A 22924-nucleotide genomic window follows, 5' to 3' on the forward strand; every position below is an offset into this window, starting at 1 on the left:
AAAAAATAGACAATGTAGGAGATAATATAAGGCCACTCTGACAAAAGCTGACATAAAATCTTCAGAGAAAGCACACTGACTGGTAAAAATTATCATTACATCTTATCTCCTTAGCGCATGAGCGCCATGTAGACGAGGTGGCCGAGTGGTTAAGGCGATGGACTGCTAATCCATTGTGCTCTGCATGCATGGGTTCGAATCCCATCCTCGTCGGTTTAATCTGCTTGTTACACGTTGTATTGTTTTGATTTCTTTTCTAGCCCAAGCGGTAGATACTTCAAGCTTGAAAGTTTATCTTCCTTTTTAAGAAAGCTGCTATCAAACTTTGCAGAGTCAGAAGTGTAATTCCACTGGTTTTATCTTTTAATGCTTGATGCATCCTTTATTCTCTAAAGAAAATTATATCATCTAATTCCTTTTTAAGCACTTCGACAGCAGAGATTTTTTTCTCTCAACTGCACTATGTTAGGACTGTGGTAAAGACAGGTTTAATGTCATACAAGAACAAAAGTCCTCTTTTTTTGGCTAAAATGGCCCAAACTGAGGTGAAGAAAGAAAAGCACTGCTGACATTTGAAATCAAGATTTTCTGTTTACTAAACAGGCGCTTTGACCAACTAAGCTAAAGACAAAATCCACTGGTTTTATGTTTGATGCCATCTTCCTTCCTTTTTGGCCCCTATACAGAAGAAATTCTTAATCTCACAATTGCACTATCAGTAGAGACGCAGCCAAGGTAAATTTGAGGTTTTACGCAAGTGAAATTCCCATTTTTAAGATAGGAAGTTTGTTTTTCAGATGATGAAAACAAGGCACTGCTGAGATTCGAACTCAGGATCTCCTGTTTACTAGACAGGCGCTTTAACCAACTAAGCCACAGCACCACAAGCTGGAAAGCCTATGAAATCTAGGGAAGATGTCAGCACCAATCAAAACTTTCAAGTGGTTAACTTAGCAAGACAACATTGAGTTGAGTTTCATTCCATGCACACAGAAACGAGGAACAGGATGTAATTCTCAGTCATGAAGTCCAGCTTTAATTTGGGACTTATTTTTCTTCCAAGTTATGACACAAAATAGGCGGATTGAAGGAATTCCACGGCAGGGCCAATGGAGGAAAAATTAGGAATGATTGAAAAGTTGGTATTAAAACCCTGAGCACTGGTTTATTTCTTACAGAGTTTGCCCCATTCTAACTTTAAAAAATAGACAATGTAGGAGATAATATAAGGCCACTCTGACAAAAGCTGACATAAAATCTTCAGAGAAAGCACACTGACTGGTAAAAATAATCATTACATGTTATCTCCTTAGCGCATGAGCGCCATGTAGACGAGGTGGCCGAGTGGTTAAGGCGATGGACTGCTAATCCATTGTGCTCTGCATGCATGGGTTCGAATCCCATCCTCGTCGGTTTAATCTGCTTGTTACACGTTGTATTGTTTTGATTTCTTTTCTAGCCCAAGCGGTAGATACTTCAAGCTTGAAAGTTTATCTTCCTTTTTAAGAAAGCTGCTATCAAACTTTGCAGAGTCAGAAGTGTAATTCCACTGGTTTTATCTTTTAATGCTTGATGCATCCTTTATTCTCTAAAGAAAATTATATCATCTAATTCCTTTTTAAGCACTTCGACAGCAGAGATTTTTTTCTCTCAACTGCACTATGTTAGGACTGTGGTAAAGACAGGTTTAATGTCATACAAGAACAAAAGTCCTCTTTTTTTGGCTAAAATGGCCCAAACTGAGGTGAAGAAAGAAAAGCACTGCTGACATTCGAAATCAAGATTTTCTGTTTACTAAACAGGCGCTTTGACCAACTAAGCTAAAGACAAAATCCACTGGTTTTATGTTTGATGCCATCTTCCTTCCTTTTTGGCCCCTATACAGAAGAAATTCTTAATCTCACAATTGCACTATCAGTAGAGACGCAGCCAAGGTAAATTTGAGGTTTTACGCAAGTGAAATTCCCATTTTTAAGATAGGAAGTTTGTTTTTCAGATGATGAAAACAAGGCACTGCTGAGATTCGAACTCAGGATCTCCTGTTTACTAGACAGGCGCTTTAACCAACTAAGCCACAGCACCACAAGCTGGAAAGCCTATGAAATCTAGGGAAGATGTCAGCACCAATCAAAACTTTCAAGTGGTTAACTTAGCAAGACAACATTGAGTTGAGTTTCATTCCATGCACACAGAAACGAGGAACAGGATGTAATTCTCAGTCATGAAGTCCAGCTTTAATTTGGGACTTATTTTTCTTCCAAGTTATGACACAAAATAGGCGGATTGAAGGAATTCCACGGCAGGGCCAATGGAGGAAAAATTAGGAATGATTGAAAAGTTGGTATTAAAACCCTGAGCACTGGTTTATTTCTTACAGAGTTTGCCCCATTCTAACTTTAAAAAATAGACAATGTAGGAGATAATATAAGGCCACTCTGACAAAAGCTGACATAAAATCTTCAGAGAAAGCACACTGACTGGTAAAAATAATCATTACATGTTATCTCCTTAGCGCATGAGCGCCATGTAGACGAGGTGGCCGAGTGGTTAAGGCGATGGACTGCTAATCCATTGTGCTCTGCATGCATGGGTTCGAATCCCATCCTCGTCGGTTTAATCTGCTTGTTACACGTTGTATTGTTTTGATTTCTTTTCTAGCCCAAGCGGTAGATACTTCAAGCTTGAAAGTTTATCTTCCTTTTTAAGAAAGCTGCTATCAAACTTTGCAGAGTCAGAAGTGTAATTCCACTGGTTTTATCTTTTAATGCTTGATGCATCCTTTATTCTCTAAAGAAAATTATATCATCTAATTCCTTTTTAAGCACTTCGACAGCAGAGATTTTTTTCTCTCAACTGCACTATGTTAGGACTGTGGTAAAGACAGGTTTAATGTCATACAAGAACAAAAGTCCTCTTTTTTTGGCTAAAATGGCCCAAACTGAGGTGAAGAAAGAAAAGCACTGCTGACATTTGAAATCAAGATTTTCTGTTTACTAAACAGGCGCTTTGACCAACTAAGCTAAAGACAAAATCCACTGGTTTTATGTTGTTATGCTTGATGCCATCTTCCTTCCTTTTTGGCCCCTATACAGAAGAAATTCTTAATCTCACAATTGCACTATCAGTAGAGACGCAGCCAAGGTAAATTTGAGGTTTTACGCAAGTGAAATTCCCATTTTTAAGATAGGAAGTTTGTTTTTCAGATGATGAAAACAAGGCACTGCTGAGATTCGAACTCAGGATCTCCTGTTTACTAGACAGGCGCTTTAACCAACTAAGCCACAGCACCACAAGCTGGAAAGCCTATGAAATCTAGGGAAGATGTCAGCACCAATCAAAACTTTCAAGTGGTTAACTTAGCAAGACAACATTGAGTTGAGTTTCATTCCATGCACACAGAAACGAGGAACAGGATGTAATTCTCAGTCATGAAGTCCAGCTTTAATTTGGGACTTATTTTTCTTCCAAGTTATGACACAAAATAGGCGGATTGAAGGAATTCCACGGCAGGGCCAATGGAGGAAAAATTAGGAATGATTGAAAAGTTGGTATTAAAACCCTGAGCACTGGTTTATTTCTTACAGAGTTTGCCCCATTCTAACTTTAAAAAATAGACAATGTAGGAGATAATATAAGGCCACTCTGACAAAAGCTGACATAAAATCTTCAGAGAAAGCACACTGACTGGTAAAAATAATCATTACATGTTATCTCCTTAGCGCATGAGCGCCATGTAGACGAGGTGGCCGAGTGGTTAAGGCGATGGACTGCTAATCCATTGTGCTCTGCATGCATGGGTTCGAATCCCATCCTCGTCGGTTTAATCTGCTTGTTACACGTTGTATTGTTTTGATTTCTTTTCTAGCCCAAGCGGTAGATACTTCAAGCTTGAAAGTTTATCTTCCTTTTTAAGAAAGCTGCTATCAAACTTTGCAGAGTCAGAAGTGTAATTCCACTGGTTTTATCTTTTAATGCTTGATGCATCCTTTATTCTCTAAAGAAAATTATATCATCTAATTCCTTTTTAAGCACTTCGACAGCAGAGATTTTTTTCTCTCAACTGCACTATGTTAGGACTGTGGTAAAGACAGGTTTAATGTCATACAAGAACAAAAGTCCTCTTTTTTTGGCTAAAATGGCCCAAACTGAGGTGAAGAAAGAAAAGCACTGCTGACATTCGAAATCAAGATTTTCTGTTTACTAAACAGGCGCTTTGACCAACTAAGCTAAAGACAAAATCCACTGGTTTTATGTTTGATGCCATCTTCCTTCCTTTTTGGCCCCTATACAGAAGAAATTCTTAATCTCACAATTGCACTATCAGTAGAGACGCAGCCAAGGTAAATTTGAGGTTTTACGCAAGTGAAATTCCCATTTTTAAGATAGGAAGTTTGTTTTTCAGATGATGAAAACAAGGCACTGCTGAGATTCGAACTCAGGATCTCCTGTTTACTAGACAGGCGCTTTAACCAACTAAGCCACAGCACCACAAGCTGGAAAGCCTATGAAATCTAGGGAAGATGTCAGCACCAATCAAAACTTTCAAGTGGTTAACTTAGCAAGACAACATTGAGTTGAGTTTCATTCCATGCACACAGAAACGAGGAACAGGATGTAATTCTCAGTCATGAAGTCCAGCTTTAATTTGGGACTTATTTTTCTTCCAAGTTATGACACAAAATAGGCGGATTGAAGGAATTCCACGGCAGGGCCAAAGGAGGAAAAATTAGGAATGATTGAAAAGTTGGTATTAAAACCCTGAGCACTGGTTTATTTCTTACAGAGTTTGCCCCATTCTAACTTTAAAAAATAGACACTGTAGGAGATAATATAAGGCCACTCTGACAAAAGCTGACATAAAATCTTCAGAGAAAGCACACTGACTGGTAAAAATAATCATTACATCTTATCTCCTTAGCGCATGAGCGGCATGTAGACGAGGTGGCCGAGTGGTTAAGGCGATGGACTGCTAATCCATTGTGCTCTGCATGCATGGGTTCGAATCCCATCCTCGTCGGTTTAATCTGCTTGTTACACGTTGTATTGTTTTGATTTCTTTTCTAGCCCAAGCGGTAGATACTTCAAGCTTGAAAGTTTATCTTCCTTTTTAAGAAAGCTGCTATCAAACTTTGCAGAGTCAGAAGTGTAATTCCACTGGTTTTATCTTTTAATGCAATTCCACTGGTTTTATCTTTTAATGCTTGATGCATCCTTTATTCTCTAAAGAAAATTATATCATCTAATTCCTTTTTAAGCACTTCGACAGCAGAGATTTTTTTCTCTCAACTGCACTATGTTAGGACTGTGGTAAAGACAGGTTTAATGTCATACAAGAACAAAAGTCCTCTTTTTTTGGCTAAAATGGCCCAAACTGAGGTGAAGAAAGAAAAGCACTGCTGACATTCGAAATCAAGATTTTCTGTTTACTAAACAGGCGCTTTGACCAACTAAGCTAAAGACAAAATCCACTGGTTTTATGTTGTTATGCTTGATGCCATCTTCCTTCCTTTTTGGCCCCTATACAGAAGAAATTCTTAATCTCACAATTGCACTATCAGTAGAGATGCAGCCAAGGTAAATTTGAGGTTTTACGCAAGTGAAATTCCCATTTTTAAGATAGGAAGTTTGTTTTTCAGATGATGAAAACAAGGCACTGCTGAGATTCGAACTCAGGATCTCCTGTTTACTAGACAGGCGCTTTAACCAACTAAGCCACAGCACCACAAGCTGGAAAGCCTATGAAATCTAGGGAAGATGTCAGCACCAATCAAAACTTTCAAGTGGTTAACTTAGCAAGACAACATTGAGTTGAGTTTCATTCCATGCACACAGAAACGAGGAACAGGATGTAATTCTCAGTCATGAAGTCCAGCTTTAATTTGGGACTTATTTTTCTTCCAAGTTATGACACAAAATAGGCGGATTGAAGGAATTCCACGGCAGGGCCAATGGAGGAAAAATTAGGAATGATTGAAAAGTTGGTATTAAAACCCTGAGCACTGGTTTATTTCCTACAGAGTTTGCCCCAATCTAACTTTAAAAAATAGACACTGTAGGAGATAATATAAGGCCACTCTGACAAAAGCTGACATAAAATCTTCAGAGAAAGCACACTGACTGGTAAAAATAATCATTACATCTTATCTCCTTAGCGCATGAGCGCCATGTAGACGAGGTGGCCGAGTGGTTAAGGCGATGGACTGCTAATCCATTGTGCTCTGCATGCATGGGTTCGAATCCCATCCTCGTCGGTTTAATCTGCTTGTTACACGTTGTATTGTTTTGATTTCTTTTCTAGCCCAAGCGGTAGATACTTCAAGCTTGAAAGTTTATCTTCCTTTTTAAGAAAGCTGCTATCAAACTTTGCAGAGTCAGAAGTGTAATTCCACTGGTTTTATCTTTTAATGCTTGATGCATCCTTTATTCTCTAAAGAAAATTATATCATCTAATTCCTTTTTAAGCACTTCGACAGCAGAGATTTTTTTCTCTCAACTGCACTATGTTAGGACTGTGGTAAAGACAGGTTTAATGTCATACAAGAACAAAAGTCCTCTTTTTTTGGCTAAAATGGCCCAAACTGAGGTGAAGAAAGAAAAGCACTGCTGACATTCGAAATCAAGATTTTCTGTTTACTAAACAGGCGCTTTGACCAACTAAGCTAAAGACAAAATCCACTGGTTTTATGTTGTTATGCTTGATGCCATCTTCCTTCCTTTTTGGCCCCTATACAGAAGAAATTCTTAATCTCACAATTGCACTATCAGTAGAGACGCAGCCAAGGTAAATTTGAGGTTTTACGCAAGTGAAATTCCCATTTTTAAGATAGGAAGTTTGTTTTTCAGATGATGAAAACAAGGCACTGCTGAGATTCGAACTCAGGATCTCCTGTTTACTAGACAGGCGCTTTAACCAACTAAGCCACAGCACCACAAGCTGGAAAGCCTATGAAATCTAGGGAAGATGTCAGCACCAATCAAAACTTTCAAGTGGTTAACTTAGCAAGACAACATTGAGTTGAGTTTCATTCCATGCACACAGAAACGAGGAACAGGATGTAATTCTCAGTCATGAAGTCCAGCTTTAATTTGGGACTTATTTTTCTTCCAAGTTATGACACAAAATAGGCGGATTGAAGGAATTCCATGGCAGGGCCAATGGAGGAAAAATTAGGAATGATTGAAAAGTTGGTATTAAAACCCTGAGCACTGGTTTATTTCCTACAGAGTTTGCCCCAATCTAACTTTAAAAAATAGACACTGTAGGAGATAATATAAGGCCACTCTGACAAAAGCTGACATAAAATCTTCAGAGAAAGCACACTGACTGGTAAAAATAATCATTACATCTTATCTCCTTAGCGCATGAGCGCCATGTAGACGAGGTGGCCGAGTGGTTAAGGCGATGGACTGCTAATCCATTGTGCTCTGCATGCATGGGTTCGAATCCCATCCTCGTCGGTTTAATCTGCTTGTTACACGTTGTATTGTTTTGATTTCTTTTCTAGCCCAAGCGGTAGATACTTCAAGCTTGAAAGTTTATCTTCCTTTTTAAGAAAGCTGCTATCAAACTTTGCAGAGTCAGAAGTGTAATTCCACTGGTTTTATCTTTTAATGCTTGATGCATCCTTTATTCTCTAAAGAAAATTATATCATCTAATTCCTTTTTAAGCACTTCGACAGCGGAGATTTTTTTCTCTCAACTGCACTATGTTAGGACTGTGGTAAAGACAGGTTTAATGTCATACAAGAACAAAAGTCCTCTTTTTTTGGCTAAAATGGCCCAAACTGAGGTGAAGAAAGAAAAGCACTGCTGACATTCGAAATCAAGATTTTCTGTTTACTAAACAGGCGCTTTGACCAACTAAGCTAAAGACAAAATCCACTGGTTTTATGTTTGATGCCATCTTCCTTCCTTTTTGGCCCCTATACAAAAGAAATTCTTAATCTCACAATTGCACTATCAGTAGAGACGCAGCCAAGGTAAATTTGAGGTTTTACGCAAGTGAAATTCCCATTTTTAAGATAGGAAGTTTGTTTTTCAGATGATGAAAACAAGGCACTGCTGAGATTCGAACTCAGGATCTCCTGTTTACTAGACAGGCGCTTTAACCAACTAAGCCACAGCACCACAAGCTGGAAAGCCTATGAAATCTAGGGAAGATGTCAGCACCAATCAAAACTTTCAAGTGGTTAACTTAGCAAGACAACATTGAGTTGAGTTTCATTCCATGCACACAGAAACGAGGAACAGGATGTAATTCTCAGTCATGAAGTCCAGCTTTAATTTGGGACTTATTTTTCTTCCAAGTTATGACACAAAATAGGCGGATTGAAGGAATTCCACGGCAGGGCCAAAGGAGGAAAAATTAGGAATGATTGAAAAGTTGGTATTAAAACCCTGAGCACTGGTTTATTTCCTACAGAGTTTGCCCCAATCTAACTTTAAAAAATAGACACTGTAGGAGATAATATAAGGCCACTCTGACAAAAGCTGACATAAAATCTTCAGAGAAAGCACACTGACTGGTAAAAATAATCATTACATCTTATCTCCTTAGCGCATGAGCGCCATGTAGACGAGGTGGCCGAGTGGTTAAGGCGATGGACTGCTAATCCATTGTGCTCTGCATGCATGGGTTTGAATCCCATCCTCGTCGGTTTAATCTGCTTGTTACACGTTGTATTGTTTTGATTTATTTTCTAGCCCAAGCGGTAGATACTTCAAGCTTGAAAGTTTATCTTCCTTTTTAAGAAAGCTGCTATCAAACTTTGCAGAGTCAGAAGTGTAATTCCACTGGTTTTATCTTTTAATGCTTGATGCATCCTTTATTCTCTAAAGAAAATTATATCATCTAATTCCTTTTTAAGCACTTCGACAGCAGAGATTTTTTTCTCTCAACTGCACTATGTTAGGACTGTGGTAAAGACAGGTTTAATGTCATACAAGAACAAAAGTCCTCTTTTTTTGGCTAAAATGGCCCAAACTGAGGTGAAGAAAGAAAAGCACTGCTGACATTCGAAATCAAGATTTTCTGTTTACTAAACAGGCGCTTTGACCAACTAAGCTAAAGACAAAATTCACTATTTTTATGTTTGATGCCATCTTCCTTCCTTTTTGGCCCCTATACAGAAGAAATTCTTAATCTCACAATTGCACTATCAGTAGAGACGCAGCCAAGGTAAATTTGAGGTTTTACGCAAGTGAAATTCCCATTTTTAAGATAGGAAGTTTGTTTTTCAGATGATGAAAACAAGGCACTGCTGAGATTCGAACTCAGGATCTCCTGTTTACTAGACAGGCGCTTTAACCAACTAAGCCACAGCACCACAAGCTGGAAAGCCTATGAAATCTAGGGAAGATGTCAGCACCAATCAAAACTTTCAAGTGGTTAACTTAGCAAGACAACATTGAGTTGAGTTTCATTCCATGCACACAGAAACGAGGAACAGGATGTAATTCTCAGTCATGAAGTCCAGCTTTAATTTGGGACTTATTTTTCTTCCAAGTTATGACACAAAATAGGCGGATTGAAGGAATTCCACGGCAGGGCCAAAGGAGGAAAAATTAGGAATGATTGAAAAGTTGGTATTAAAACCCTGAGCACTGGTTTATTTCCTACAGAGTTTGCCCCAATCTAACTTTAAAAAATAGACACTGTAGGAGATAATATAAGGCCACTCTGACAAAAGCTGACATAAAATCTTCAGAGAAAGCACACTGACTGGTAAAAATAATCATTACATCTTATCTCCTTAGCGCATGAGCGGCATGTAGACGAGGTGGCCGAGTGGTTAAGGCGATGGACTGCTAATCCATTGTGCTCTGCATGCATGGGTTTGAATCCCATCCTCGTCGGTTTAATCTGCTTGTTACACGTTGTATTGTTTTGATTTCTTTTCTAGCCCAAGCGGTAGATACTTCAAGCTTGAAAGTTTATCTTCCTTTTTAAGAAAGCTGCTATCAAACTTTGCAGAGTCAGAAGTGTAATTCCACTGGTTTTATCTTTTAATGCTTGATGCATCCTTTATTCTCTAAAGAAAATTATATCATCTAATTCCTTTTTAAGCACTTCGACAGCAGAGATTTTTTTCTCTCAACTGCACTATGTTAGGACTGTGGTAAAGACAGGTTTAATGTCATACAAGAACAAAAGTCCTCTTTTTTTGGCTAAAATGGCCCAAACTGAGGTGAAGAAAGAAAAGCACTGCTGACATTCGAAATCAAGATTTTCTGTTTACTAAACAGGCGCTTTGACCAACTAAGCTAAAGACAAAATTCACTATTTTTATGTTTGATGCCATCTTCCTTCCTTTTTGGCCCCTATACAGAAGAAATTCTTAATCTCACAATTGCACTATCAGTAGAGACGCAGCCAAGGTAAATTTGAGGTTTTACGCAAGTGAAATTCCCATTTTTAAGATAGGAAGTTTGTTTTTCAGATGATGAAAACAAGGCACTGCTGAGATTCGAACTCAGGATCTCCTGTTTACTAGACAGGCGCTTTAACCAACTAAGCCACAGCACCACAAGCTGGAAAGCCTATGAAATCTAGGGAAGATGTCAGCACCAATCAAAACTTTCAAGTGGTTAACTTAGCAAGACAACATTGAGTTGAGTTTCATTCCATGCACACAGAAACGAGGAACAGGATGTAATTCTCAGTCATGAAGTCCAGCTTTAATTTGGGACTTATTTTTCTTCCAAGTTATGACACAAAATAGGCGGATTGAAGGAATTCCACGGCAGGGCCAAAGGAGGAAAAATTAGGAATGATTGAAAAGTTGGTATTAAAACCCTGAGCACTGGTTTATTTCCTACAGAGTTTGCCCCAATCTAACTTTAAAAAATAGACACTGTAGGAGATAATATAAGGCCACTCTGACAAAAGCTGACATAAAATCTTCAGAGAAAGCACACTGACTGGTAAAAATAATCATTACATCTTATCTCCTTAGCGCATGAGCGGCATGTAGACGAGGTGGCCGAGTGGTTAAGGCGATGGACTGCTAATCCATTGTGCTCTGCATGCATGGGTTCGAATCCCATCCTCGTCGGTTTAATCTGCTTGTTACACGTTGTATTGTTTTGATTTCTTTTCTAGCCCAAGCGGTAGATACTTCAAGCTTGAAAGTTTATCTTCCTTTTTAAGAAAGCTGCTATCAAACTTTGCAGAGTCAGAAGTGTAATTCCACTGGTTTTATCTTTTAATGCTTGATGCATCCTTTATTCTCTAAAGAAAATTATATCATCTAATTCCTTTTTAAGCACTTCGACAGCAGAGATTTTTTTCTCTCAACTGCACTATGTTAGGACTGTGGTAAAGACAGGTTTAATGTCATACAAGAACAAAAGTCCTCTTTTTTTGGCTAAAATGGCCCAAACTGAGGTGAAGAAAGAAAAGCACTGCTGACATTCGAAATCAAGATTTTCTGTTTACTAAACAGGCGCTTTGACCAACTAAGCTAAAGACAAAATCCACTGGTTTTATGTTTGATGCCATCTTCCTTCCTTTTTGGCCCCTATACAAAAGAAATTCTTAATCTCACAATTGCACTATCAGTAGAGACGCAGCCAAGGTAAATTTGAGGTTTTACGCAAGTGAAATTCCCATTTTTAAGATAGGAAGTTTGTTTTTCAGATGATGAAAACAAGGCACTGCTGAGATTCGAACTCAGGATCTCCTGTTTACTAGACAGGCGCTTTAACCAACTAAGCCACAGCACCACAAGCTGGAAAGCCTATGAAATCTAGGGAAGATGTCAGCACCAATCAAAACTTTCAAGTGGTTAACTTAGCAAGACAACATTGAGTTGAGTTTCATTCCATGCACACAGAAACGAGGAACAGGATGTAATTCTCAGTCATGAAGTCCAGCTTTAATTTGGGACTTATTTTTCTTCCAAGTTATGACACAAAATAGGCGGATTGAAGGAATTCCACGGCAGGGCCAAAGGAGGAAAAATTAGGAATGATTGAAAAGTTGGTATTAAAACCCTGAGCACTGGTTTATTTCCTACAGAGTTTGCCCCAATCTAACTTTAAAAAATAGACACTGTAGGAGATAATATAAGGCCACTCTGACAAAAGCTGACATAAAATCTTCAGAGAAAGCACACTGACTGGTAAAAATAATCATTACATCTTATCTCCTTAGCGCATGAGCGGCATGTAGACGAGGTGGCCGAGTGGTTAAGGCGATGGACTGCTAATCCATTGTGCTCTGCATGCATGGGTTCGAATCCCATCCTCGTCGGTTTAATCTGCTTGTTACACGTTGTATTGTTTTGATTTCTTTTCTAGCCCAAGCGGTAGATACTTCAAGCTTGAAAGTTTATCTTCCTTTTTAAGAAAGCTGCTATCAAACTTTGCAGAGTCAGAAGTGTAATTCCACTGGTTTTATCTTTTAATGCTTGATGCATCCTTTATTCTCTAAAGAAAATTATATCATCTAATTCCTTTTTAAGCACTTCGACAGCAGAGATTTTTTTCTCTCAACTGCACTATGTTAGGACTGTGGTAAAGACAGGTTTAATGTCATACAAGAACAAAAGTCCTCTTTTTTTGGCTAAAATGGCCCAAACTGAGGTGAAGAAAGAAAAGCACTGCTGACATTCGAAATCAAGATTTTCTGTTTACTAAACAGGCGCTTTGACCAACTAAGCTAAAGACAAAATCCACTATTTTTATGTTTGATGCCATCTTCCTTCCTTTTTGGCCCCTATACAGAAGAAATTCTTAATCTCACAATTGCACTATCAGTAGAGACGCAGCCAAGGTAAATTTGAGGTTTTACGCAAGTGAAATTCCCATTTTTAAGATAGGAAGTTTGTTTTTCAGATGATGAAAACAAGGCACTGCTGAGATTCGAACTCAGGATCTCCTGTTTACTAGACAGGCGCTTTAACCAACTAAGCCACAGCACCACAAGCTGGAAAGCCTATGAAATCTAGGGAAGATGTCAGCACCAATCAAAACTTTCAAGTGGTTAACTTAGCAAGACAACATTGAGTTGAGTTTCATTCCATGCACACAGAAACGAGGAACAGGATGTAATTCTCAGTCATGAAGTCCAGCTTTAATTTGGGACTTATTTTTCTTCCAAGTTATGACACAAAATAGGCGGATTGAAGGAATTCCACGGCAGGGCCAAAGGAGGAAAAATTAGGAATGATTGAAAAGTTGGTATTAAAACCCTGAGCACTGGTTTATTTCCTACAGAGTTTGCCCCAATCTAACTTTAAAAAATAGACACTGTAGGAGATAATATAAGGCCACTCTGACAAAAGCTGACATAAAATCTTCAGAGAAAGCACACTGACTGGTAAAAATAATCATTACATCTTATCTCCTTAGCGCATGAGCGCCATGTAGACGAGGTGGCCGAGTGGTTAAGGCGATGGACTGCTAATCCATTGTGCTCTGCATGCATGGGTTTGAATCCCATCCTCGTCGGTTTAATCTGCTTGTTACACGTTGTATTGTTTTGATTTCTTTTCTAGCCCAAGCGGTAGATACTTCAAGCTTGAAAGTTTATCTTCCTTTTTAAGAAAGCTGCTATCAAACTTTGCAGAGTCAGAAGTGTAATTCCACTGGTTTTATCTTTTAATGCTTGATGCATCCTTTATTCTCTAAAGAAAATTATATCATCTAATTCCTTTTTAAGCACTTCGACAGCAGAGATTTTTTTCTCTCAACTGCACTATGTTAGGACTGTGGTAAAGACAGGTTTAATGTCATACAAGAACAAAAGTCCTCTTTTTTTGGCTAAAATGGCCCAAACTGAGGTGAAGAAAGAAAAGCACTGCTGACATTCGAAATCAAGATTTTCTGTTTACTAAACAGGCGCTTTGACCAACTAAGCTAAAGACAAAATCCACTATTTTTATGTTTGATGCCATCTTCCTTCCTTTTTGGCCCCTATACAGAAGAAATTCTTAATCTCACAATTGCACTATCAGTAGAGACGCAGCCAAGGTAAATTTGAGGTTTTACGCAAGTGAAATTCCCATTTTTAAGATAGGAAGTTTGTTTTTCAGATGATGAAAACAAGGCACTGCTGAGATTCGAACTCAGGATCTCCTGTTTACTAGACAGGCGCTTTAACCAACTAAGCCACAGCACCACAAGCTGGAAAGCCTATGAAATCTAGGGAAGATGTCAGCACCAATCAAAACTTTCAAGTGGTTAACTTAGCAAGACAACATTGAGTTGAGTTTCATTCCATGCACACAGAAACGAGGAACAGGATGTAATTCTCAGTCATGAAGTCCAGCTTTAATTTGGGACTTATTTTTCTTCCAAGTTATGACACAAAATAGGCGGATTGAAGGAATTCCACGGCAGGGCCAAAGGAGGAAAAATTAGGAATGATTGAAAAGTTGGTATTAAAACCCTGAGCACTGGTTTATTTCCTACAGAGTTTGCCCCAATCTAACTTTAAAAAATAGACACTGTAGGAGATAATATAAGGCCACTCTGACAAAAGCTGACATAAAATCTTCAGAGAAAGCACACTGACTGGTAAAAATAATCATTACATCTTATCTCCTTAGCGCATGAGCGCCATGTAGACGAGGTGGCCGAGTGGTTAAGGCGATGGACTGCTAATCCATTGTGCTCTGCATGCATGGGTTTGAATCCCATCCTCGTTGGTTTAATCTGCTTGTTACACGTTGTATTGTTTTGATTTCTTTTCTAGCCCAAGCGGTAGATACTTCAAGCTTGAAAGTTTATCTTCCTTTTTAAGAAAGCTGCTATCAAACTTTGCAGAGTCAGAAGTGTAATTCCACTGGTTTTATCTTTTAATGCTTGATGCATCCTTTATTCTCTAAAGAAAATTATATCATCTAATTCCTTTTTAAGCACTTCGACAGCAGAGATTTTTTTCTCTCAACTGCACTATGTTAGGACTGTGGTAAAGACAGGTTTAATGTCATACAAGAACAAAAGTCCTCTTTTTTTGGCTAAAATGGCCCAAACTGAGGTGAAGAAAGAAAAGCACTGCTGACATTCGAAATCAAGATTTTCTGTTTACTAAACAGGCGCTTTGACCAACTAAGCTAAAGACAAAATCCACTATTTTTATGTTTGATGCCATCTTCCTTCCTTTTTGGCCCCTATACAGAAGAAATTCTTAATCTCACAATTGCACTATCAGTAGAGACGCAGCCAAGGTAAATTTGAGGTTTTACGCAAGTGAAATTCCCATTTTTAAGATAGGAAGTTTGTTTTTCAGATGATGAAAACAAGGCACTGCTGAGATTCGAACTCAGGATCTCCTGTTTACTAGACAGGCGCTTTAACCAACTAAGCCACAGCACCACAAGCTGGAAAGCCTATGAAATCTAGGGAAGATGTCAGCACCAATCAAAACTTTCAAGTGGTTAACTTAGCAAGACAACATTGAGTTGAGTTTCATTCCATGCACACAGAAACGAGGAACAGGATGTAATTCTCAGTCATGAAGTCCAGCTTTAATTTGGGACTTATTTTTCTTCCAAGTTATGACACAAAATAGGCGGATTGAAGGAATTCCACGGCAGGGCCAAAGGAGGAAAAATTAGGAATGATTGAAAAGTTGGTATTAAAACCCTGAGCACTGGTTTATTTCCTACAGAGTTTGCCCCAATCTAACTTTAAAAAATAGACACTGTAGGAGATAATATAAGGCCACTCTGACAAAAGCTGACATAAAATCTTCAGAGAAAGCACACTGACTGGTAAAAATAATCATTACATCTTATCTCCTTAGCGCATGAGCGGCATGTAGACGAGGTGGCCGAGTGGTTAAGGCGATGGACTGCTAATCCATTGTGCTCTGCATGCATGGGTTCGAATCCCATCCTCGTCGGTTTAATCTGCTTGTTACACGTTGTATTGTTTTGATTTCTTTTCTAGCCCAAGCGGTAGATACTTCAAGCTTGAAAGTTTATCTTCCTTTTTAAGAAAGCTGCTATCAAACTTTGCAGAGTCAGAAGTGTAATTCCACTGGTTTTATCTTTTAATGCTTGATGCATCCTTTATTCTCTAAAGAAAATTATATCATCTAATTCCTTTTTAAGCACTTCGACAGCAGAGATTTTTTTCTCTCAACTGCACTATGTTAGGACTGTGGTAAAGACAGGTTTAATGTCATACAAGAACAAAAGTCCTCTTTTTTTGGCTAAAATGGCCCAAACTGAGGTGAAGAAAGAAAAGCACTGCTGACATTCGAAATCAAGATTTTCTGTTTACTAAACAGGCGCTTTGACCAACTAAGCTAAAGACAAAATCCACTATTTTTATGTTTGATGCCATCTTCCTTCCTTTTTGGCCCCTATACAGAAGAAATTCTTAATCTCACAATTGCACTATCAGTAGAGACGCAGCCAAGGTAAATTTGAGGTTTTACGCAAGTGAAATTCCCATTTTTAAGATAGGAAGTTTGTTTTTCAGATGATGAAAACAAGGCACTGCTGAGATTCGAACTCAGGATCTCCTGTTTACTAGACAGGCGCTTTAACCAACTAAGCCACAGCACCACAAGCTGAAAAGCCTATGAAATCTAGGGAAGATGTCAGCACCAATCAAAACTTTCAAGTGGTTAACTTAGCAAGACAACATTGAGTTGAGTTTCATTCCATGCACACAGAAACGAGGAACAGGATGTAATTCTCAGTCATGAAGTCCAGCTTTAATTTGGGACTTATTTTTCTTCCAAGTTATGACACAAAATAGGCGGATTGAAGGAATTCCACGGCAGGGCCAAAGGAGGAAAAATTAGGAATGATTGAAAAGTTGGTATTAAAACCCTGAGCACTGGTTTATTTCCTACAGAGTTTGCCCCAATCTAACTTTAAAAAATAGACACTGTAGGAGATAATATAAGGCCACTCTGACAAAAGCTGACATAAAATCTTCAGAGAAAGCACACTGACTGGTAAAAATAATCATTACATCTTATCTCCTTAGCGCATGAGCGGCATGTAGACGAGGTGGCCGAGTGGTTAAGGCGATGGACTGCTAATCCATTGTGCTCTGCATGCATGGGTTCGAATCCCATCCTCGTTGGTTTAATCTGCTTGTTACACGTTGTATTGTTTTGATTTCTTTTCTAGCCCAAGCGGTAGATACTTCAAGCTTGAAAGTTTATCTTCCTTTTTAAGAAAGCTGCTATCAAACTTTGCAGAGTCAGAAGTGTAATTCCACTGTTTTTATCTTTTAATGCTTGATGCATCCTTTATTCTCTAAAGAAAATTATATCATCTAATTCCTTTTTAAGCACTTCGACAGCAGAGATTTTTTTCTCTCAACTGCACTATGTTAGGACTGTGGTAAAGACAGGTTTAATGTCATACAAGAACAAAAGTCCTCTTTTTTTGGCTAAAATGGCCCAAACTGAGGTGAAGAAAGAAAAGCACTGCTGACATTCGAAATCAAGATTTTCTGTTTACTAAACAGGCGCTTTGACCAACTAAGCTAAAGACAAAATCCACTGGTTTTATGTTTGATGCCATCTTCCTTCCTTTTTGGCCCCTATACAGAAGAAATTCTTAATCTCACAATTGCACTATCAGTAGAGACGCAGCCAAGGTAAATTTGAGGTTTTACGCAAGTGAAATTCCCATTTTTAAGATAGGAAGTTTGTTTTTCAGATGATGAAAACAAGGCACTGCTGAGATTCGAACTCAGGATCTCCTGTTTACTAGACAGGCGCTTTAACCAACTAAGCCACAGCACCACAAGCTGGAAAGCCTATGAAATCTAGGGAAGATGTCAGCACCAATCAAAACTTTCAAGTGGTTAACTTAGCAAGACAACATTGAGTTGAGTTTCATTCCATGCACACAGAAACGAGGAACAGGATGTAATTCTCAGTCATGAAGTCCAGCTTTAATTTGGGACTTATTTTTCTTCCAAGTTATGACACAAAATAGGCGGATTGAAGGAATTCCACGGCAGGGCCAAAGGAGGAAAAATTAGGAATGATTGAAAAGTTGGTATTAAAACCCTGAGCACTGGTTTATTTCCTACAGAGTTTGCCCCAATCTAACTTTAAAAAATAGACACTGTAGGAGATAATATAAGGCCACTCTGACAAAAGCTGACATAAAATCTTCAGAGAAAGCACACTGACTGGTAAAAATAATCATTACATCTTATCTCCTTAGCGCATGAGCGCCATGTAGACGAGGTGGCCGAGTGGTTAAGGCGATGGACTGCTAATCCATTGTGCTCTGCATGCATGGGTTTGAATCCCATCCTCGTCGGTTTAATCTGCTTGTTACACGTTGTATTGTTTTGATTTATTTTCTAGCCCAAGCGGTAGATACTTCAAGCTTGAAAGTTTATCTTCCTTTTTAAGAAAGCTGCTATCAAACTTTGCAGAGTCAGAAGTGTAATTCCACTGGTTTTATCTTTTAATGCTTGATGCATCCTTTATTCTCTAAAGAAAATTATATCATCTAATTCCTTTTTAAGCACTTCGACAGCAGAGATTTTTTTCTCTCAACTGCACTATGTTAGGACTGTGGTAAAGACAGGTTTAATGTCATACAAGAACAAAAGTCCTCTTTTTTTGGCTAAAATGGCCCAAACTGAGGTGAAGAAAGAAAAGCACTGCTGACATTCGAAATCAAGATTTTCTGTTTACTAAACAGGCGCTTTGACCAACTAAGCTAAAGACAAAATCCACTGGTTTTATGTTTGATGCCATCTTCCTTCCTTTTTGGCCCCTATACAAAAGAAATTCTTAATCTCACAATTGCACTATCAGTAGAGACGCAGCCAAGGTAAATTTGAGGTTTTACGCAAGTGAAATTCCCATTTTTAAGATAGGAAGTTTGTTTTTCAGATGATGAAAACAAGGCACTGCTGAGATTCGAACTCAGGATCTCCTGTTTACTAGACAGGCGCTTTAACCAACTAAGCCACAGCACCACAAGCTGGAAAGCCTATGAAATCTAGGGAAGATGTCAGCACCAATCAAAACTTTCAAGTGGTTAACTTAGCAAGACAACATTGAGTTGAGTTTCATTCCATGCACACAGAAACGAGGAACAGGATGTAATTCTCAGTCATGAAGTCCAGCTTTAATTTGGGACTTATTTTTCTTCCAAGTTATGACACAAAATAGGCGGATTGAAGGAATTCCACGGCAGGGCCAAAGGAGGAAAAATTAGGAATGATTGAAAAGTTGGTATTAAAACCCTGAGCACTGGTTTATTTCCTACAGAGTTTGCCCCAATCTAACTTTAAAAAATAGACACTGTAGGAGATAATATAAGGCCACTCTGACAAAAGCTGACATAAAATCTTCAGAGAAAGCACACTGACTGGTAAAAATAATCATTACATCTTATCTCCTTAGCGCATGAGCGGCATGTAGACGAGGTGGCCGAGTGGTTAAGGCGATGGACTGCTAATCCATTGTGCTCTGCATGCATGGGTTCGAATCCCATCCTCGTCGGTTTAATCTGCTTGTTACACGTTGTATTGTTTTGATTTCTTTTCTAGCCCAAGCGGTAGATACTTCAAGCTTGAAAGTTTATCTTCCTTTTTAAGAAAGCTGCTATCAAACTTTGCAGAGTCAGAAGTGTAATTCCACTGGTTTTATCTTTTAATGCTTGATGCATCCTTTATTCTCTAAAGAAAATTATATCATCTAATTCCTTTTTAAGCACTTCGACAGCAGAGATTTTTTTCTCTCAACTGCACTATGTTAGGACTGTGGTAAAGACAGGTTTAATGTCATACAAGAACAAAAGTCCTCTTTTTTTGGCTAAAATGGCCCAAACTGAGGTGAAGAAAGAAAAGCACTGCTGACATTCGAAATCAAGATTTTCTGTTTACTAAACAGGCGCTTTGACCAACTAAGCTAAAGACAAAATCCACTGGTTTTATGTTTGATGCCATCTTCCTTCCTTTTTGGCCCCTATACAAAAGAAATTCTTAATCTCACAATTGCACTATCAGTAGAGACGCAGCCAAGGTAAATTTGAGGTTTTACGCAAGTGAAATTCCCATTTTTAAGATAGGAAGTTTGTTTTTCAGATGATGAAAACAAGGCACTGCTGAGATTCGAACTCAGGATCTCCTGTTTACTAGACAGGCGCTTTAACCAACTAAGCCACAGCACCACAAGCTGGAAAGCCTATGAAATCTAGGGAAGATGTCAGCACCAATCAAAACTTTCAAGTGGTTAACTTAGCAAGACAACATTGAGTTGAGTTTCATTCCATGCACACAGAAACGAGGAACAGGATGTAATTCTCAGTCATGAAGTCCAGCTTTAATTTGGGACTTATTTTTCTTCCAAGTTATGACACAAAATAGGCGGATTGAAGGAATTCCACGGCAGGGCCAAAGGAGGAAAAATTAGGAATGATTGAAAAGTTGGTATTAAAACCCTGAGCACTGGTTTATTTCCTACAGAGTTTGCCCCAATCTAACTTTAAAAAATAGACACTGTAGGAGATAATATAAGGCCACTCTGACAAAAGCTGACATAAAATCTTCAGAGAAAGCACACTGACTGGTAAAAATAATCATTACATCTTATCTCCTTAGCGCATGAGCGGCATGTAGACGAGGTGGCCGAGTGGTTAAGGCGATGGACTGCTAATCCATTGTGCTCTGCATGCATGGGTTCGAATCCCATCCTCGTCGGTTTAATCTGCTTGTTACACGTTGTATTGTTTTGATTTCTTTTCTAGCCCAAGCGGTAGATACTTCAAGCTTGAAAGTTTATCTTCCTTTTTAAGAAAGCTGCTATCAAACTTTGCAGAGTCAGAAGTGTAATTCCACTGGTTTTATCTTTTAATGCTTGATGCATCCTTTATTCTCTAAAGAAAATTATATCATCTAATTCCTTTTTAAGCACTTCGACAGCAGAGATTTTTTTCTCTCAACTGCACTATGTTAGGACTGTGGTAAAGACAGGTTTAATGTCATACAAGAACAAAAGTCCTCTTTTTTTGGCTAAAATGGCCCAAACTGAGGTGAAGAAAGAAAAGCACTGCTGACATTCGAAATCAAGATTTTCTGTTTACTAAACAGGCGCTTTGACCAACTAAGCTAAAGACAAAATCCACTGGTTTTATGTTTGATGCCATCTTCCTTCCTTTTTGGCCCCTATACAGAAGAAATTCTTAATCTCACAATTGCACTATCAGTAGAGACGCAGCCAAGGTAAATTTGAGGTTTTACGCAAGTGAAATTCCCATTTTTAAGATAGGAAGTTTGTTTTTCAGATGATGAAAACAAGGCACTGCTGAGATTCGAACTCAGGATCTCCTGTTTACTAGACAGGCGCTTTAACCAACTAAGCCACAGCACCACAAGCTGGAAAGCCTATGAAATCTAGGGAAGATGTCAGCACCAATCAAAACTTTCAAGTGGTTAACTTAGCAAGACAACATTGAGTTGAGTTTCATTCCATGCACACAGAAACGAGGAACAGGATGTAATTCTCAGTCATGAAGTCCAGCTTTAATTTGGGACTTATTTTTCTTCCAAGTTATGACACAAAATAGGCGGATTGAAGGAATTCCACGGCAGGGCCAAAGGAGGAAAAATTAGGAATGATTGAAAAGTTGGTATTAAAACCCTGAGCACTGGTTTATTTCCTACAGAGTTTGCCCCAATCTAACTTTAAAAAATAGACACTGTAGGAGATAATATAAGGCCACTCTGACAAAAGCTGACATAAAATCTTCAGAGAAAGCACACTGACTGGTAAAAATAATCATTACATCTTATCTCCTTAGCGCATGAGCGCCATGTAGACGAGGTGGCCGAGTGGTTAAGGCGATGGACTGCTAATCCATTGTGCTCTGCATGCATGGGTTTGAATCCCATCCTCGTCGGTTTAATCTGCTTGTTACACGTTGTATTGTTTTGATTTCTTTTCTAGCCCAAGCGGTAGATACTTCAAGCTTGAAAGTTTATCTTCCTTTTTAAGAAAGCTGCTATCAAACTTTGCAGAGTCAGAAGTGTAATTCCACTGGTTTTATCTTTTAATGCTTGATGCATCCTTTATTCTCTAAAGAAAATTATATCATCTAATTCCTTTTTAAGCACTTCGACAGCAGAGATTTTTTTCTCTCAACTGCACTATGTTAGGACTGTGGTAAAGACAGGTTTAATGTCATACAAGAACAAAAGTCCTCTTTTTTTGGCTAAAATGGCCCAAACTGAGGTGAAGAAAGAAAAGCACTGCTGACATTCGAAATCAAGATTTTCTGTTTACTAAACAGGCGCTTTGACCAACTAAGCTAAAGACAAAATCCACTGGTTTTATGTTTGATGCCATCTTCCTTCCTTTTTGGCCCCTATACAGAAGAAATTCTTAATCTCACAATTGCACTATCAGTAGAGACGCAGCCAAGGTAAATTTGAGGTTTTACGCAAGTGAAATTCCCATTTTTAAGATAGGAAGTTTGTTTTTCAGATGATGAAAACAAGGCACTGCTGAGATTCGAACTCAGGATCTCCTGTTTACTAGACAGGCGCTTTAACCAACTAAGCCACAGCACCACAAGCTGGAAAGCCTATGAAATCTAGGGAAGATGTCAGCACCAATCAAAACTTTCAAGTGGTTAACTTAGCAAGACAACATTGAGTTGAGTTTCATTCCATGCACACAGAAACGAGGAACAGGATGTAATTCTCAGTCATGAAGTCCAGCTTTAATTTGGGACTTATTTTTCTTCCAAGTTATGACACAAAATAGGCGGATTGAAGGAATTCCACGGCAGGGCCAAAGGAGGAAAAATTAGGAATGATTGAAAAGTTGGTATTAAAACCCTGAGCACTGGTTTATTTCCTACAGAGTTTGCCCCAATCTAACTTTAAAAAATAGACACTGTAGGAGATAATATAAGGCCACTCTGACAAAAGCTGACATAAAATCTTCAGAGAAAGCACACTGACTGGTAAAAATAA

General features: G+C 38.6%; 38 non-coding genes across 38 annotated transcripts; 19 read left to right on the top strand and 19 right to left on the bottom strand.

Annotated features, from left to right (window-relative positions):
- Positions 1-131: 131 nt before the first annotated feature.
- Positions 132-213, top strand: TRNAS-GCU (transfer RNA serine (anticodon GCU)). Its single transcript has one exon. It is a non-coding gene; the product is annotated as a tRNA-Ser (tRNA).
- A 596-nt stretch (positions 214-809) lies between these two features.
- On the bottom strand, positions 810-883 carry TRNAT-AGU (transfer RNA threonine (anticodon AGU)). The gene has a single exon. It is a non-coding gene; the product is annotated as a tRNA-Thr (tRNA).
- Positions 884-1330: 447 nt separating this feature from the next.
- Positions 1331-1412, top strand: TRNAS-GCU (transfer RNA serine (anticodon GCU)). Its single transcript has one exon. It is a non-coding gene; the product is annotated as a tRNA-Ser (tRNA).
- Positions 1413-2008: 596 nt separating this feature from the next.
- Positions 2009-2082, bottom strand: TRNAT-AGU (transfer RNA threonine (anticodon AGU)). Its single transcript has one exon. It is a non-coding gene; the product is annotated as a tRNA-Thr (tRNA).
- A 447-nt stretch (positions 2083-2529) lies between these two features.
- Positions 2530-2611, top strand: TRNAS-GCU (transfer RNA serine (anticodon GCU)). The gene has a single exon. It is a non-coding gene; the product is annotated as a tRNA-Ser (tRNA).
- A 604-nt stretch (positions 2612-3215) lies between these two features.
- TRNAT-AGU (transfer RNA threonine (anticodon AGU)) lies at positions 3216-3289 on the bottom strand. Its single transcript has one exon. It is a non-coding gene; the product is annotated as a tRNA-Thr (tRNA).
- A 447-nt stretch (positions 3290-3736) lies between these two features.
- Positions 3737-3818, top strand: TRNAS-GCU (transfer RNA serine (anticodon GCU)). Its single transcript has one exon. It is a non-coding gene; the product is annotated as a tRNA-Ser (tRNA).
- Positions 3819-4414: 596 nt separating this feature from the next.
- TRNAT-AGU (transfer RNA threonine (anticodon AGU)) lies at positions 4415-4488 on the bottom strand. Its single transcript has one exon. It is a non-coding gene; the product is annotated as a tRNA-Thr (tRNA).
- Positions 4489-4935: 447 nt separating this feature from the next.
- Positions 4936-5017, top strand: TRNAS-GCU (transfer RNA serine (anticodon GCU)). Its single transcript has one exon. It is a non-coding gene; the product is annotated as a tRNA-Ser (tRNA).
- Positions 5018-5648: 631 nt separating this feature from the next.
- Positions 5649-5722, bottom strand: TRNAT-AGU (transfer RNA threonine (anticodon AGU)). Its single transcript has one exon. It is a non-coding gene; the product is annotated as a tRNA-Thr (tRNA).
- Positions 5723-6169: 447 nt separating this feature from the next.
- On the top strand, positions 6170-6251 carry TRNAS-GCU (transfer RNA serine (anticodon GCU)). The gene has a single exon. It is a non-coding gene; the product is annotated as a tRNA-Ser (tRNA).
- Positions 6252-6855: 604 nt separating this feature from the next.
- On the bottom strand, positions 6856-6929 carry TRNAT-AGU (transfer RNA threonine (anticodon AGU)). Its single transcript has one exon. It is a non-coding gene; the product is annotated as a tRNA-Thr (tRNA).
- A 447-nt stretch (positions 6930-7376) lies between these two features.
- TRNAS-GCU (transfer RNA serine (anticodon GCU)) lies at positions 7377-7458 on the top strand. Its single transcript has one exon. It is a non-coding gene; the product is annotated as a tRNA-Ser (tRNA).
- Positions 7459-8054: 596 nt separating this feature from the next.
- On the bottom strand, positions 8055-8128 carry TRNAT-AGU (transfer RNA threonine (anticodon AGU)). The gene has a single exon. It is a non-coding gene; the product is annotated as a tRNA-Thr (tRNA).
- A 447-nt stretch (positions 8129-8575) lies between these two features.
- Positions 8576-8657, top strand: TRNAS-GCU (transfer RNA serine (anticodon GCU)). Its single transcript has one exon. It is a non-coding gene; the product is annotated as a tRNA-Ser (tRNA).
- A 596-nt stretch (positions 8658-9253) lies between these two features.
- On the bottom strand, positions 9254-9327 carry TRNAT-AGU (transfer RNA threonine (anticodon AGU)). The gene has a single exon. It is a non-coding gene; the product is annotated as a tRNA-Thr (tRNA).
- Positions 9328-9774: 447 nt separating this feature from the next.
- On the top strand, positions 9775-9856 carry TRNAS-GCU (transfer RNA serine (anticodon GCU)). Its single transcript has one exon. It is a non-coding gene; the product is annotated as a tRNA-Ser (tRNA).
- Positions 9857-10452: 596 nt separating this feature from the next.
- Positions 10453-10526, bottom strand: TRNAT-AGU (transfer RNA threonine (anticodon AGU)). Its single transcript has one exon. It is a non-coding gene; the product is annotated as a tRNA-Thr (tRNA).
- A 447-nt stretch (positions 10527-10973) lies between these two features.
- Positions 10974-11055, top strand: TRNAS-GCU (transfer RNA serine (anticodon GCU)). Its single transcript has one exon. It is a non-coding gene; the product is annotated as a tRNA-Ser (tRNA).
- A 596-nt stretch (positions 11056-11651) lies between these two features.
- Positions 11652-11725, bottom strand: TRNAT-AGU (transfer RNA threonine (anticodon AGU)). Its single transcript has one exon. It is a non-coding gene; the product is annotated as a tRNA-Thr (tRNA).
- A 447-nt stretch (positions 11726-12172) lies between these two features.
- On the top strand, positions 12173-12254 carry TRNAS-GCU (transfer RNA serine (anticodon GCU)). Its single transcript has one exon. It is a non-coding gene; the product is annotated as a tRNA-Ser (tRNA).
- A 596-nt stretch (positions 12255-12850) lies between these two features.
- Positions 12851-12924, bottom strand: TRNAT-AGU (transfer RNA threonine (anticodon AGU)). Its single transcript has one exon. It is a non-coding gene; the product is annotated as a tRNA-Thr (tRNA).
- A 447-nt stretch (positions 12925-13371) lies between these two features.
- Positions 13372-13453, top strand: TRNAS-GCU (transfer RNA serine (anticodon GCU)). Its single transcript has one exon. It is a non-coding gene; the product is annotated as a tRNA-Ser (tRNA).
- A 596-nt stretch (positions 13454-14049) lies between these two features.
- Positions 14050-14123, bottom strand: TRNAT-AGU (transfer RNA threonine (anticodon AGU)). The gene has a single exon. It is a non-coding gene; the product is annotated as a tRNA-Thr (tRNA).
- Positions 14124-14570: 447 nt separating this feature from the next.
- On the top strand, positions 14571-14652 carry TRNAS-GCU (transfer RNA serine (anticodon GCU)). Its single transcript has one exon. It is a non-coding gene; the product is annotated as a tRNA-Ser (tRNA).
- Positions 14653-15248: 596 nt separating this feature from the next.
- Positions 15249-15322, bottom strand: TRNAT-AGU (transfer RNA threonine (anticodon AGU)). Its single transcript has one exon. It is a non-coding gene; the product is annotated as a tRNA-Thr (tRNA).
- Positions 15323-15769: 447 nt separating this feature from the next.
- Positions 15770-15851, top strand: TRNAS-GCU (transfer RNA serine (anticodon GCU)). Its single transcript has one exon. It is a non-coding gene; the product is annotated as a tRNA-Ser (tRNA).
- Positions 15852-16447: 596 nt separating this feature from the next.
- TRNAT-AGU (transfer RNA threonine (anticodon AGU)) lies at positions 16448-16521 on the bottom strand. The gene has a single exon. It is a non-coding gene; the product is annotated as a tRNA-Thr (tRNA).
- A 447-nt stretch (positions 16522-16968) lies between these two features.
- On the top strand, positions 16969-17050 carry TRNAS-GCU (transfer RNA serine (anticodon GCU)). The gene has a single exon. It is a non-coding gene; the product is annotated as a tRNA-Ser (tRNA).
- A 596-nt stretch (positions 17051-17646) lies between these two features.
- Positions 17647-17720, bottom strand: TRNAT-AGU (transfer RNA threonine (anticodon AGU)). The gene has a single exon. It is a non-coding gene; the product is annotated as a tRNA-Thr (tRNA).
- Positions 17721-18167: 447 nt separating this feature from the next.
- Positions 18168-18249, top strand: TRNAS-GCU (transfer RNA serine (anticodon GCU)). Its single transcript has one exon. It is a non-coding gene; the product is annotated as a tRNA-Ser (tRNA).
- Positions 18250-18845: 596 nt separating this feature from the next.
- On the bottom strand, positions 18846-18919 carry TRNAT-AGU (transfer RNA threonine (anticodon AGU)). Its single transcript has one exon. It is a non-coding gene; the product is annotated as a tRNA-Thr (tRNA).
- A 447-nt stretch (positions 18920-19366) lies between these two features.
- Positions 19367-19448, top strand: TRNAS-GCU (transfer RNA serine (anticodon GCU)). Its single transcript has one exon. It is a non-coding gene; the product is annotated as a tRNA-Ser (tRNA).
- Positions 19449-20044: 596 nt separating this feature from the next.
- Positions 20045-20118, bottom strand: TRNAT-AGU (transfer RNA threonine (anticodon AGU)). Its single transcript has one exon. It is a non-coding gene; the product is annotated as a tRNA-Thr (tRNA).
- A 447-nt stretch (positions 20119-20565) lies between these two features.
- Positions 20566-20647, top strand: TRNAS-GCU (transfer RNA serine (anticodon GCU)). The gene has a single exon. It is a non-coding gene; the product is annotated as a tRNA-Ser (tRNA).
- A 596-nt stretch (positions 20648-21243) lies between these two features.
- TRNAT-AGU (transfer RNA threonine (anticodon AGU)) lies at positions 21244-21317 on the bottom strand. The gene has a single exon. It is a non-coding gene; the product is annotated as a tRNA-Thr (tRNA).
- A 447-nt stretch (positions 21318-21764) lies between these two features.
- On the top strand, positions 21765-21846 carry TRNAS-GCU (transfer RNA serine (anticodon GCU)). Its single transcript has one exon. It is a non-coding gene; the product is annotated as a tRNA-Ser (tRNA).
- A 596-nt stretch (positions 21847-22442) lies between these two features.
- On the bottom strand, positions 22443-22516 carry TRNAT-AGU (transfer RNA threonine (anticodon AGU)). Its single transcript has one exon. It is a non-coding gene; the product is annotated as a tRNA-Thr (tRNA).
- Between the last annotated feature and the right edge of the window lie 408 nt (positions 22517-22924).

Source organism: Ranitomeya variabilis, chromosome 7 (assembly GCF_051348905.1).
Source record: "Ranitomeya variabilis isolate aRanVar5 chromosome 7, aRanVar5.hap1, whole genome shotgun sequence".
Lineage (NCBI taxonomy): Eukaryota > Metazoa > Chordata > Amphibia > Anura > Dendrobatidae > Ranitomeya > Ranitomeya variabilis.